This window comes from Anser anser, assembly GCF_964211835.1.
Source record: "Anser anser genome assembly, chromosome: 13".
Taxonomy (NCBI): Eukaryota; Metazoa; Chordata; class Aves; order Anseriformes; family Anatidae; genus Anser; species Anser anser.
This window is the reverse complement of record NC_139734.1, coordinates 444,597-458,192: the sequence shown is the minus strand read 5'-3', so window position 1 is coordinate 458,192 and position 13,596 is coordinate 444,597.

Below are 13,596 nucleotides of genomic sequence, written 5' to 3'. Positions count from 1 at the left end.
GATCCCTGGCATAGGATCGCTACACTTCTGGTAAACCTAAATTCACCTAAGATTGATTTACAACTACCTATCACTGTCTGCACTTCCAAGTGACCTTGGCAAGGTTCAAAGTTTTGAAACCTCTGCCAAAATTCACCAGCAGGTCGTCAATCTGCAAGGCTATCAGGAAACTCTACGCCTGAACAGCTCCTGACCTACAGACTTGTTCCAGGACTCTTCCTCTTCGCACCCTCCCGTGAAAACCAACTAAACCAGAAGTTCAGCAATTATCTACTGCGACAGTCAGGACCATACTACCCATTAAAATCAGTGAATCTAAATATTTTCAATTTTAGTAATGCTGAATTGCAGTGACTATACGCACAAAAACCAGTTCTGCTCTCAACAGTCAGGCTAACCCAGAAGATGTCCTGGAAGAAACACAGCTATAGCTATAGCACCAGCACCTCCTCTTGCAAGAGCCTTCTAAAGCTGTTGCTGTATTTTGTAGAAGACTGACTCTGCGGCATACATCGGGTACGATCGGAGAATTCCCACCTGACCGAAAGCCCCAGGAACTACGGTTAAATAAAAGATAAATTAATATAAATGAATATAATTAATAATAAAAATTAATAATAAAAATTAATATCCAGAAAGCTGACAATCATGAGCTAGGCATCCTGCTAATCATCCCTCCTGCAGGCAGGGGGAAAAAAAAAAGGTAAATTAGATCCAGGACTAGTTCCCAGGAACTTTGAAGCTGCTAACTATACTGTCTACAGTGCCCAGGCACCTTCGGAGCTTAATGGTAAGAGACAGAGGGTTTGGTGGGCTGTAATTACGATCACAAGCACACAAAACACATCTATTTAAGTATTTCTAAGAATCGACTTATCGACTAAAGTTGTAGGGGGAAGGATGAGAAAAACAGCGGGGTAGGGATCAGAACCAGAGGTATAACCTCACAAAATCGCATCGGTCGCTTTCGTGCCTCCCCAACTGCATCACTGAGAGACAATTAACATTAAGCCACAGAACCTTCTGCAGAGTGGACATGATATTGAAAATAAACTGAAATTAATTGACAAATGCTCTAAGCAAGCTATCTGCTCAAAGCTCGTCCTTTTACGTTATGAACATTTGCACGATTCGTCTGGTTACAAAGCTAACTGCTATAATAAATGCACACATGTAACACCTATCAGTTTGTCTATTTATCAAATCATTAAAACTCTTCCCCGATAAGTTACTGTTAATTTGATCTGCGCTGGATGTGCAGCAGCCATTCTCTGTGCAGAATCCCCCAGATATCCCCACGCACGTGTTTGCTCTGGCACACTCTTTAAATAAACCTACTGGAAAACACGCAGAGATAACAGACAATGGAAAAGTTAGAAAACCATCTCCACTGATTATTTTCAATCCACGTGTAAGGTTTATCAGTTAGCTACACAGTGTCGGCACACGCAAGCTATGGCACTTTCAACATTAATGCACTGTTCAAGCCAGAGGTTTCAACGGTTGCTCTGTAAGCGTGGGGAATGTTTGCATTGCCCTTCCAGGCCAGCTTTAGATGGACAAGATTGATTGTCAATATGTGGTATAAGGGACTTGGCATTTCTGCAAGTGATAAAAACCTAATTGAGCAGCTATCCATGCGTAGCGCTCCCTTGGTTTTGCATATGATAATCAATCCCCTCAGCTACGTTGCTCATTTAATAGCGGAGAGGTTTTGGCTGAACAAACATGTGCAGAGGGCATCTCCAGAGCATCTCTCTGGGCGTCCTGACATTTCTTAGCAAAGAGCTGCTGGGAGGGATCTCGGCGCGTCCCCCCTCCAGCACGGGGATTTTCACACCCCGAATTGACGGACCGCTTTCACCATCAACCTGCTGTACCCTACAGCACAAACGAGAAGCAAAGCCTGGCAGGTAACGTTCAGAGAATTGATGATGGGCTGAGGAGGGGTGCAGGGAGCGGGGAAAGCCCTGGGGGTGGCACTGGGGGTCCTGAGGGCAGCGGGCTGGGGGTGAAGGGGAGGGGGAGGAGGGGGGTAATGGGCTGGGTAGAGGGGTAAGGGGGTAAGTAAGGGGCTGAGGGGGTAACTGAGGGGGTTAGGAAGGGGCTGAGGGGGTAACTGAGGGGGTTAGGAAGGGGCTGAGGGGGTAACTAAGGGGGTAACTAAGCCGTTGAGGGGGTAACTAAGGGGGTAACTAAGCGGTCGAGGGGGTAACTAAGGGGGTAAGGAGGTGGGTAGGGGGTAACTAAGGGGATAAAGGGGCGGGTAAGGTAAGGGGGTAAGTAAGGGGGTAACTGGCGGGCTGAGGGGGAAGGGCCCGCTGTGGGGGGGCCGCTCCTCACCCGCTTGCTCCTGGCACAGGGGGGCTTCGCGGCGCCCAAACGGTGGCGCCGCCTCTTCACCTTGCCGCCGGCCGCTCCTCCTCCTCCTCCTCCTCCTCCTGCTCCTCCTCCTCCTGATCGGGCTCCTGGGCTGCCGCCCGGCGCCCCGCCGCCACCGGCCCTGCCACCGCCGGCCATGCCGCTGCCGGTCGCGCCGCTACCGGTCGCGCCGCCCGAGGCCATACCGCCCCCCCCCCGCGTTCGGTGCCGTCACGGGGCCCCCCCGCCCCCCGCCGCCACGCGCCGCGGGGCCTGCCCTGCCCCTCGTGGGAATAAAAATGTTGTTTTTGCAGAGTTACGTTGTTTAAAGGTAAGGAATGGGGTATCGAGGTGTGCTTGCAGCGATAAGAACGCTTAGCAGGCGACCTTGTAAAATGCAGACAACCAGACTCCGTAGAACAATTCGGGGAAAATCACGGTGTTGAGTCAAGTCAGGTAAGTGAAGAACCATTACCGCTTCAACCAGTAAAAAAGTCGAAAGAAATTCGAAATTTAACAGGCCGGCAACTGAAGGCCATGCATTGTCTGGGAAGCATCAGACAGATTGTGAGCCTGGATCACCCCCTCAGTGGGGAAACAGGGGAGGGTCCCGTCATCAAAAAGTATATAAACTGGGTTTTGGAACCAGCAGGGGCGCTCCTGCTCGTGGGACGCCCGCCACTGCGATCGCGAATAAATTCCTGCTTCGCTGAGCTCCTCGCCTGAGCCCAAGTTATTGGCTACGGAGTGTTTCTCACAATTTGGGGGCTCGTCCGGGAGCCAGTCGCCTACTGGGGAGCCCCACCGCCGCAGCAGCAGGAAGGCATGCCCCGCTGATTTCAGCGGTCCTGTGCATCGACGGCGGCGGTTCTGCGGAGAGCTGACAGAGGGCCCGAGACTGATGAAAGAGGCAGGATCCGTGAAGGAGTGGGGAAGGGAAGAAGGCAGGCACTCCGGCTTTGAGAATTGATCCGGTAACTCTGTGCACAGACCAAGGTAAGAAATAGGAAGTATTGCCTTGGGGGTCGGGTGAGACTCTGTGTGCCGTGTGATTGAGACGTACTTTTGTACGGAGCGAGTGTGGAGTCCTGATCCGCGGTTCCGCAGCTCCGCGAGGGGCGCGGCCGGAGACGGACGAAGCGTGAGATAAGGGAGAGAAAGGAAGAGTCTCGGGAAATGTGGTGTATGGTAAGCCCTTGCACGGGGAAGTGCTTGGCAATACACCAGGGAAATTTGGTGTGCGGTAGTCCTCGCACGGACGGGACGCCCGCCACTGCGATCGCGAATAAATTCCTGCTTCGCCGAGCTCCTCGCCTGAGCCCAAGTTATTGGCTACGGAGTGTTTCTCACACCCTCCCCCTCCCTCCCTCGCGCGCCCCCTCCCCTCACGGGAACGCGCGCCCCCCCCTCCCGCTGCCGCTCCCGTTCCTCGCCCCGCCCCGGTCCCGTCCCGGTCCCGCCGCCCTCCCGCTCCCGCCCTCAGGACCCGGCCGCCATAATGAACCCCGGCCCGGCCACCGTAAGCACGGGGCTAGGAGTCACCTCCAGAGCCTCCCCGCGCCGTGGCGCCGACCGCTGGTGTGCCGCAGCACCGCGCCGGGCGTGGGACGGCGCCCCGAGCCCACAGTGCTCGTCAGAAAAGCCCCGCACCGACAACCGATACCCCCGCACCGACAACCAACAGCCCCCACGCCGACAACCAACGCACAAGCAGTGTTTTAGGCCGGATTCGTGGCCCCGTTGGTCCGGGAAGCAGTCGTCACGCTAAATTCTACCCCACGGCAGGGGAACGATGGGCATCGTGACAGATCGCCGCCCCAGAAAATAAACACATAAATAAAGAATAAAAACGATAACGGGACATGAATCGTGCCCTTAATAACAGACATTGGGCAGTGAAATCACCGACTTCTGCAACAATACGTGCTCAGGGAACTGACTAAAACCCCTCCTGCATCGGCCATGTAATAGCTAGGCAAACATCACATAATACTTCCCTCCCTCATGTACACCAAACCTATTAAGGCAACCATAGTAGTGTGATAACGTGATTTTTCTCCTCCAGATCAGCGTCAAAGGCAGCTACGCTAGGTTTGCTCATAAGTTCAAACGCTGCTTTATTTATTTATTTGAATGCCATTTTTCTTATTTAGAAGGATTTCCATAGGGTGACAGGCCTTTAATGACACTCACGACTCAGAAACATTTGCCGATGCAGTCAAACGGTGTCTATTAACGCGAGGCACTGAAGTTAATTGGTATTAGAAATGAGCCAAAACGAAAGGCAAGTATCTGCGTGTCCAGCAGAATGACAGCGATCATCACCATTTGATCAATCTTCCCCCCACTCTCTGTTGCAGCTAGGTACAACGAAAAGAGTTTATGAAATCATTACGGGACATTCTTGTAGAAAACTTCCTCAAGCTTGGAAGAAAAAAAAACATTTCAGCTAAGTAAAACAGAAAATAACTGGAAGAAGTGAAGTATGGCGGTGTTGGAAAAGTTGCTTCAAAGACTTGTTTAATTAAAAAGAAGGAAAAAAGCAAGTTCCTACTGCAATCCCATCTTTGTCAAACTGATGGCGGGCACCAGTACGATGTGTTCAGCTAACACAGGCTGGAAGTTGTAACTGCAGCTGTGAAGTTTACCCAGTAAAAAGACTCCGCAAAGCATTCTAGCAGTTCCGATGCAATCACTGCTTCCTGAATTTGTGACTCATGGTTAACACGGCAGTACAGGAAGAAGTCTGGCATTCACTGTGCTCTTACGGTAAAGAATCTGCCCTGCGCACACCATCCCAAGCCAGGTATGCGCTCCTAACAGGAAAGGACGATAGGCTGATAAGTCTCAGCAGAGGGAAAAAGACATCAGAGAACTACTTTATAACAGCAGCACGCGGGCTGCAACCAACGTTCTCTTCCTCTCATCATTTTCATTTCTGTGGACTCCAAGAGAATACACTCCCAACATTTTTCAGCTCTGGAGAACAAACAGCCCAACCAATCTCATTCACTGAACTACAAAACTGGTATTTTCGCTATCTAGTCCGGAAAAGGAGGCGCACGTCTCTAACGTACAGTGTAGAGACCTTGTTAATAGGCAAAGTCTGCATAAAATAGGTGGCCACAGCCTGATTTTCTGACGTTCAGGGCCTTGGGTCACACACCACCACAGCATCAGACTTAATGAAGTCACCAATCTATGTGGGCCTCTCGTTACACAGGTCACATGTTATGGACCAACCTCTCAAAGGCCAAAAACCAGCACTGATACTGCCGGGCCAACACACATCTGTAGCATCCCATTTCTGGGTGACAACACAATGAATGTTTCCACAAAGTACTCGATGCAACCTAACTACTGTGTTTGGTGATGCAAAGCAAGCCGTGTCAAAGCAGCGTAGCACCCAGGCACATTCCTGGAAGATGTTTTGCTGCTCACGTTGAAGAAAATAGATAAAAAAATCCTGTGCAGTTTGCACTTCTGAGCTCAAGTACCACAGCTATGCACTACAATTGCAGTGGCATCAAACCTTGTAAGGTTTTGAAGCTTCAGCACTGCCATCCAAATTCAAGGAGGCTGCATCTATTATCTTGAATTTGCCCCAGCTCAGTCCCCTGAAACAATTCCATAGACACGTACAAGCAACCCTTTTCCCACCCAAATTCTTTGCTTCATCTATTCCACCTCTACCTTGTGTCATATTCTTATTAATCTGCCCCTCAAAAGACTCCCTGGCTCACACAAAGAAGCAACCCAACAAATCCCTGTTCCCAGCCACGTTGCTTTCATGCTTTGGGAAGAGTTAACTGCAACAGCTCTAACTGTGATGCCACCTCACCCCCTCCACCTATGTGAGGTTCTTTGCCTTCTGTCTCCTCCTACGTCTACACCTGCACTAGAACCAGGAAGAATGTGCTTCCTACAATACTCCAAGAGCCTCTTCTGTTTCAGGATGTCATCATTTCAATTCAGGACTGAAAGTATTCCTAGCAAAAACCCAACAGCTAATAGCTAACAGAAGCAGTTGCTGGTGATCAGCTACAAGTAACCTGGAAGTACTGAGGAGTCACAAAAGAGAATTTGCATTACATTTAAGAACAGCATGCAGCTTAGGACCACTGCTTTCACTGACTACACTAAGCCATAAAAAAGAATTGGATTCTTACCTGCCATCACAGCAATTATGGTTTATGTTGCCCCCAAAACACACACGGCAGTACCAGAACTGTGTCAACTAGCTTTAACAGCTTCCCCAGCTATTAAGTACAGTAATTTCTGCTTCCTTTTTTTTCTTGGAGGAATATTCTTTTGTTTCCAGCCTCACTTACTTATTATACACACTGTTAATTAGCAACTATTTCTCCATACTCATAGGGTTATGGAGTCCCTATGACTGGAAAAGACTCTGTACCCTTCAAGATAAGAACAGCATAAAGGCAGCAACTCGCAAGACTGCTCTAGCTTAAAGCAAAGCTTTCCTCATTGCTCTCATCTCCTTTGACTTGAGTGCTGTCATCCTTCTACCAGAGCTTTAAAAACTTCATTACCACGAATGAAGGAAGACCAGAGCAATCAGAGAGGGTAGCAGAGGGTATAACTTAAGGAGCTGTTACTAGGATTTTTTTGTTGTTCCTGGTGGACTATTTTTCTCCTTGCCAGCAAGGAGGGAAAACCAGCAAGTTGTTTTCTCCAAGATTTTTTTTTTTTAGGTTTAAGAACACGGATTATGTTGTAGCAATTTCTTCGCTGTAAAGCGTCAGCTGAGAAGTCTAACAGTAAGAAGGGCAAGGGAAAACTGAATGCTGATGCAGAGAGTGCCAGCAGACATCATCCTCATTCCACGGGATGTTTGTAGCTATGGCAGTTGAAGTCTACACTTCCATATGCTTAACATACCCTATTTATAAGCCAATTTTAGCTGACCTAGCATGTATCAGTAGTACAGTTAGAGCCAGCAGCCTGCAGGAAAAAGTGGGCACAGGTGTTTCCATAGCAAGGCCTGTGAGTGTCTCCCATACATACTTCCAGTCTAAGCAAGCACATGAAAGGCTTGGCTTGTCGCTTACCTAAGGAACCAGGAAAACAAGGGGAAGCTAGATTTTGCTTGTGTCCTAATGCCCATATAAAAATAAAGACAGATGAAATACCCTTACTACCTTGTTAAATTCCATAAGCCGGAAGAGAACGTGCTGCACACAGGTACAAGTAAAATCCCTTGCTGGCAGGTTTGCAGAAACAAATTTTTTATTTACACAGGCAAGTCTATCTTTAGACCCCATTTACCTCTTTACATTTCTCGAATATTTACATGACTTCATGATGCTCCAAGAAGGGAGTGATGAACAAAAAGATTACAGAAACTGTCAAAAGCATAGCAAAAAAACCCCAACCTATCATTGTGCTTTAAAACTTATGAGCTAGAATAATGTAGAAGAAATGTAGTTTTAGCACTTTGGTCATAACGGTCATGCTCTAGAAGACGCTTAAATAGCAGAGGGGATTTCAGAAGTGACCGTATCCAGAGGTTGCCAGTGACAATTCATGAGTGAATCGTAGAGTTCTTCGCTTGTCTCCGTGAATTGTCTGTTCATTTCATCAACATCCAAGTAGAGCTGTGGATCTGAAAATAAAAGCCTGGTAAGTCCAAGTATCAAATCTGAGGCATGCGCACAAAAAAACTTCACGTGAAATGGCTAACAAAATGTATTTTAAGCTAAGTGTAATAAGCTATTAGATCTACTAATTTTAGTGAGGTATTTAGTCCTCTAAAATTTTGAGCCTCACAACTCCAACTTTTGGGAATTTGTATATTAGAAGGCTGGGACTAGAACTGTCTTTCAAGATAAAGACAAAGACAATGTTTAAGATAGTAAAGATAACGTTTACGGATAATCAGCCATGAAACCCTCCCAAGAGTCATTTAATTCACTTCTACGGCAATACACGTTACATAGGATAGTTTCTAAACACTAACACAAAATGCCTCCACGTGAGGAACTTTGCAAACCTTCCAGGACACAAATATGTTTTGTACCGTATTTGTAAGTGCAAGCTGAATCCTCCTTTTGGAATCTGCAACATAAGCTTTTACCTCAGGGTGGAGAACAAAGCTTTTGCATATTACTGAGTTTCTAATATAAAATCTGTTTAGCGGAACCAATACAAAGAACAAAATTCTGTCTTAGACCATTTTCAAATGGGAATGAAGGCACAGGTACAAGAAACCTGCTGCGAAGCATTGACAGTGTCCCGTTTTACTTGATGCGGTCAGTGTATGCTGTATCAGCTTTAAAACCCCAGCTGATTGCAGATCAACCCCACAGAGGTTTGACCTCAGCTGAATTTTCAAGATGTTCTTCATCCAGTAGAGGTTGGCTTGTATTGTTAAAAGGCACAAGGATGGCTAAACTCAAGTGACAATGATAGAACCCTTATTACCGTCAGTAATTAGGTCATCACCGATTGCAGTCATAACTGAAGATTCCTGAAAGACAGAAAAGGCTAAGTTTAATCATAACTCATTTCAGAAAGCATCACAGATTCAAAGTGCTGCAGTCTCAACCCATTCCTTCTTCCTACAACTACAAGGATAGATGGCATTTTATCTACTTATTTTTAGAAGAAAGCCAATATTACAGTACAGGTTGGAAGGGACCTCCGGAGGTCACAACTAATACATTGACCACGATAAGACCACTTAAAACAACTGTTTAATTTGCTTTAAGCAAAGCAAATCAGAAGAACAGGAACAGAAGAAGCGTACGCAATTATGCTGTCAAAACCATTCTTTGGTATGCGTGAACAAATAATGGTGTATAAATCACTAATTCTATGGATTTACTATTTAAGCACTTAAATACAAACACCTCTGAATGGAATCTGCTCTTTTAACTTCACACTAAGCAGAAAGCATGTTTTCAACTTCGGATTCTTTTTGCTGATTCACACAAATCTGTACAACGTATTATCTGTGAAATATTTTCTTTACAGCAAGCGTGCACTATCTTTACCTCAAAAACAGCTGGAGCCATTAAAGAATCTCCTAAAGAGCAGTCTCCAACAGCTTGCATGCTGTCATAGGGAGCATAGGAGCTGTAGTTGTAGTCAGCGTAAGCATCGTAACTCCTCTGCGAGTGGTAGTTCTGGTAATCTTGGCAATAATCATTATAGTTGCATGACTGGTACCGCTGCAATTCTGCTTTCAGTCTGAAACATGAGAAGTTGCATACAGTCAGAGAACAAGAGACTGTAAACCCAGTTCTGAACTTAAACAATTTGTCAGCTTACATACTTCAAAGCTTAAAAGGAAGCTTTCCTAAACAGTCACCTAAGTGACAGCTTAAGTCACAGCTCAAAACCTCATTTCTATAGAAGCAAGCATCCTCACCTTTGCCAATACCAGAAGGAATTGTTCTCATGGATTAACTCCAGAGCCTTGACATGGTTACCTGTACACATCAAGTATTTTTAGCGTTGGCATAAGCAAGCTGCTGCTATGTCTCTGTGCTTTGCTAAAGATTGATTTAAGACCAGAGACATTTATCAAGCACAGCTGCTTTAAAGATGCAGTCTTAACCCTTCTATCTTTTGTTTGGTTAATTACTAGATCTTATTTCCAGAAAGAAGTGAATGGAGTCAGATTATCCATTTCAAAGAAGCATCTGACGCTGCCTGTCAGTTTGCCATGTCTACCTCCACCTGCTCAGTTTTTTTGTTTGTTTAAAGTCCATTAAACATTCAACAGCTGCCAACTATACCGCTCAGGTGAAGTCAGTCTTGCTTAACAACACAATCGCGATTCTCCAGCATGACGCCTTATTATTAGTGGGAGAATTACAAAATACGCTGGTTCTTAAGAAGAAAGGGCCAGCTGATTAGCTTTCACTACTTTCCCTTTCAAGATTTTCTCAGGGGCAGCTTCAGACTAATGACAAGAACCAAGACAAGTGCTATCTGTACTAAAACTGAGGTACACTGCATAAAGAACATTCAGATAACCCAGCTGCATATTCAAAAAAATCCGCTGTTTAGACTTGTCTTCACTGATTCTGTACAGGCAGACCTCCTGTGGTTGCAGTGCCCAGTTTCTCTGACTTGAATTGGGGATGCAGAGAAGTGAGTTCTATGCTTTTGGGGAAGAATACAAGCTGAAGGCATTCTGAAATAGCTTCCAAACTAAGCAAACATGAGGGACAAACTAATCCAATGGCTGGGTATTTCAATGCTAAGAGAGCACGGTACTCAGCCATTCAGAAACGTACTACTGATGTGTATTTTAATACCTACATTTGTTTCAATACTGCAAAGCTACACAAGTTCTAATAAAGAGGTAATCCATTGTCTTGTTACTGTAGTAAACAAACAGAAGATACATCATCTTACGTCTTCTGCTTCCAACTGCACTCTTCCTACATACAGTTGTGTAGGGAAGGAAAATCTGAAAATACTGTTGACGTTCTTCTGGATAGCCGAAGCAAGAAAACATGTTTGTGGCTTATTCTTGTTTTCAAAATAAAACAATATTAATTTAATCAAAAAATTTTGGCAAAGAAGTTTGGACAGTGCTCTCTTGGAGAAGAGCATTTCCATTCTAAAGCAGAAGGAGGCAACATTTGCAGAATTATGCTAGGTAAACAGAAACAGAAGTGTCATTTTTTACTATTTAACAGAACACACAAGCTAACCTCATGAACATACTGAAATTGTTTATATGAAGTCCTGTTTTGTCAGTATCCTGAATCAAAGTTCATCAAATTTGGTATCAATTCTTTAACCGTTCAGAGACCTGAATTGCCTTAAATAAGTGATAGAACTGAGCCGGTAGAGTAAGAAACCCTCTCAGGAAGTGCTAAGCTTTAAACTCCCCATTGCCCTAAGCTCATGAAAAGCAAAGAATAGCATTTTAAACCTGTTCTAGTAATAACGCCTTTGGCTTTCCCCCTGCGTTCCCATTTTTCCCCCCCACTTCTTTCCTGTCAACCCACTATAAAACTAGTTATGTGCTTCTCTCAAACTAGAGGGAAAGCTCTAAGAACAAGAACTCCCTAGCATATAAAACCACTTGTTGTCCCTTCTACCTTATGCAGGCCCAAACCTGAAAATATTTACCAATGCATTCAGCTTTGCTGCTGTTGAGAAACAAGGCTGGTTACAATGGCAGCTAAGCCCAAGTTGCGCTGTCTGGCTAGACTTAACAGTTGGATTCCCCCAGCCATCCTGAAGCAGGTTGATGAATCCAGGGAGTCAAAACATAGGACTTCTGCATTTCTGGTTTTGTAGACTGCATCCTGTGTGCAGCCACTACAGCAAGGGCCACAGACTTTCCAAAGGCAGAGCTACAAGAATCTGATTATTTAGAATAACTGTATCAATGCACAACTCCTTGGTTACCTTTTAGAAATTCCTATGCTCAGCCGGATTCCTTTTCCCCCCAGACCTGGTGCGTTCTGGCAGTCTTGCAGTGCCCTCATCTGATCACCTTGCTCACCAAATCTGACATAGGCATACCCTCTACTATTTTCAAAAGGGAGAAAACCAATTCTAGTATGCATAACAGTTACAAAGCTAACGAATTCAGTTTCTGTCTTCTACAAAAAACAGAAGATAGCAGCTACTATAGCTTCTATTACTTAAGCAACCTCTCTGGCATGTGCACGTGCACAGAAAAGGCTTTCACCAAATTAAAAAACTTCGGCCAGGAGCAAAAAGCTTATTCCTTGGTAGCATTAAGATGCAACTCACTGAGAGCCAGCAAAACAATACATTTTAAGTGCTCTCTGCGTAAGTAATCAGATTCCATATTTCTGCATATACAGCAGTTAATCAGTTAGCACTAACCCACTCCTTTTGGAGCCACAAACTTTATTGGTCACAAACACCAAGAGCTGGCTGTAATTATCTGAACCAGTATTAACCGGTACCTCTGAACTCTTCAAACAAAAATATCTTTCAGGTGCTCTTAGAAGAACAACATCAATTGCCTGCAACAATTTGATGGCTTTGCTAAACGGAGCACTGAAAAGCACAGTGGTACAGTTTCTTTTGTAGCCTGTTCAGAAATTATAGCCCCGTGCCTACAGCTTCAAATCAGGCCAAGCTTACCAGCCCAACTCTTACAGCTTAAGTTCACTGCACTCGAATGCCTTCAAGACGTGCTTTTAGGAGCCATGGAGAAGAACCCTCTGGTAAGACCACCATTATAAAGTACTGAGTGTTGTTTTACACTTAAAATAGAACTATCTGTTACAGTCATTCATCAGCTTTCCCTAGGCTGCTGCTCTCTCACTACTGAATGTGATCCTGCTCTCAGTTTCCCACTAACTTTTTCCCCCAGCGTTTATGGCCTCTTTTCATCTATGACACTTTTAAGGGACTACACCGTGTTGAAAAATGCTGGTTAACATTTCCTTTTACACAAGGTGCCTCATCGAATTTTCCTGACTAAACCAGACCCCAGAACCTTAACTAGAAGAGGAAGCACACAAACACACACGCCTCCCTGGCCACCATATCTCCCCAAAACATATCTGTTCAGTAACAGACCAACTGTAAGAATACTGCGATTAAAATCAGTATAGCTCTATACACTGCTTTTGTTCGGGATTACTAGCTAATGTCCTTCCCCTTACCCCTTCTGGAATTAATACTGAATTCTGTACTCCAAAACGCGGTTCTTAAGTCATACAAATGACATTTAACAATCAGAATTTTTCCACACAGTGATCCTCAATAAAAACTTCAATCCTCTACTGCAGTCTTTCAACAAATTAAAGGAATACAAAACTGGCTAATAACTGTTCAGTGATTTTTGGACCTTTGTAGCACTAGAGTAACAGCAGTACACTCTGCAGCATAGTTGCAAGTACGTGGGAATAATCTCTTTTTTTCTCTGAAAGGTGTGAGGCCTCTATTTCACCCTACTAAAGATTTTACCACCAACTGTACTGCTAGCATTGAGACACTGCAACTTCTGTGCTTGTATGAGATGCAGGACAGGTTCCTTAAGGTGTCGCAATTTTTTGTCTAAACCTAGTGTTGAGATCAAAAAAGGGATTGCTACTAATTTCATACGTATCAATAACCAGGACAGAAGACATGCTGCATATAGGAATTAAACTTTTTCTAAAGCTCTAGTACATGAACATATCAAATCCCGCAGATTTTTTCTAGTATGGTTTCAGAGGTCTTACTTGATGGACATAAGCGCACAAGTGAAGACAAAAGATACTCTGT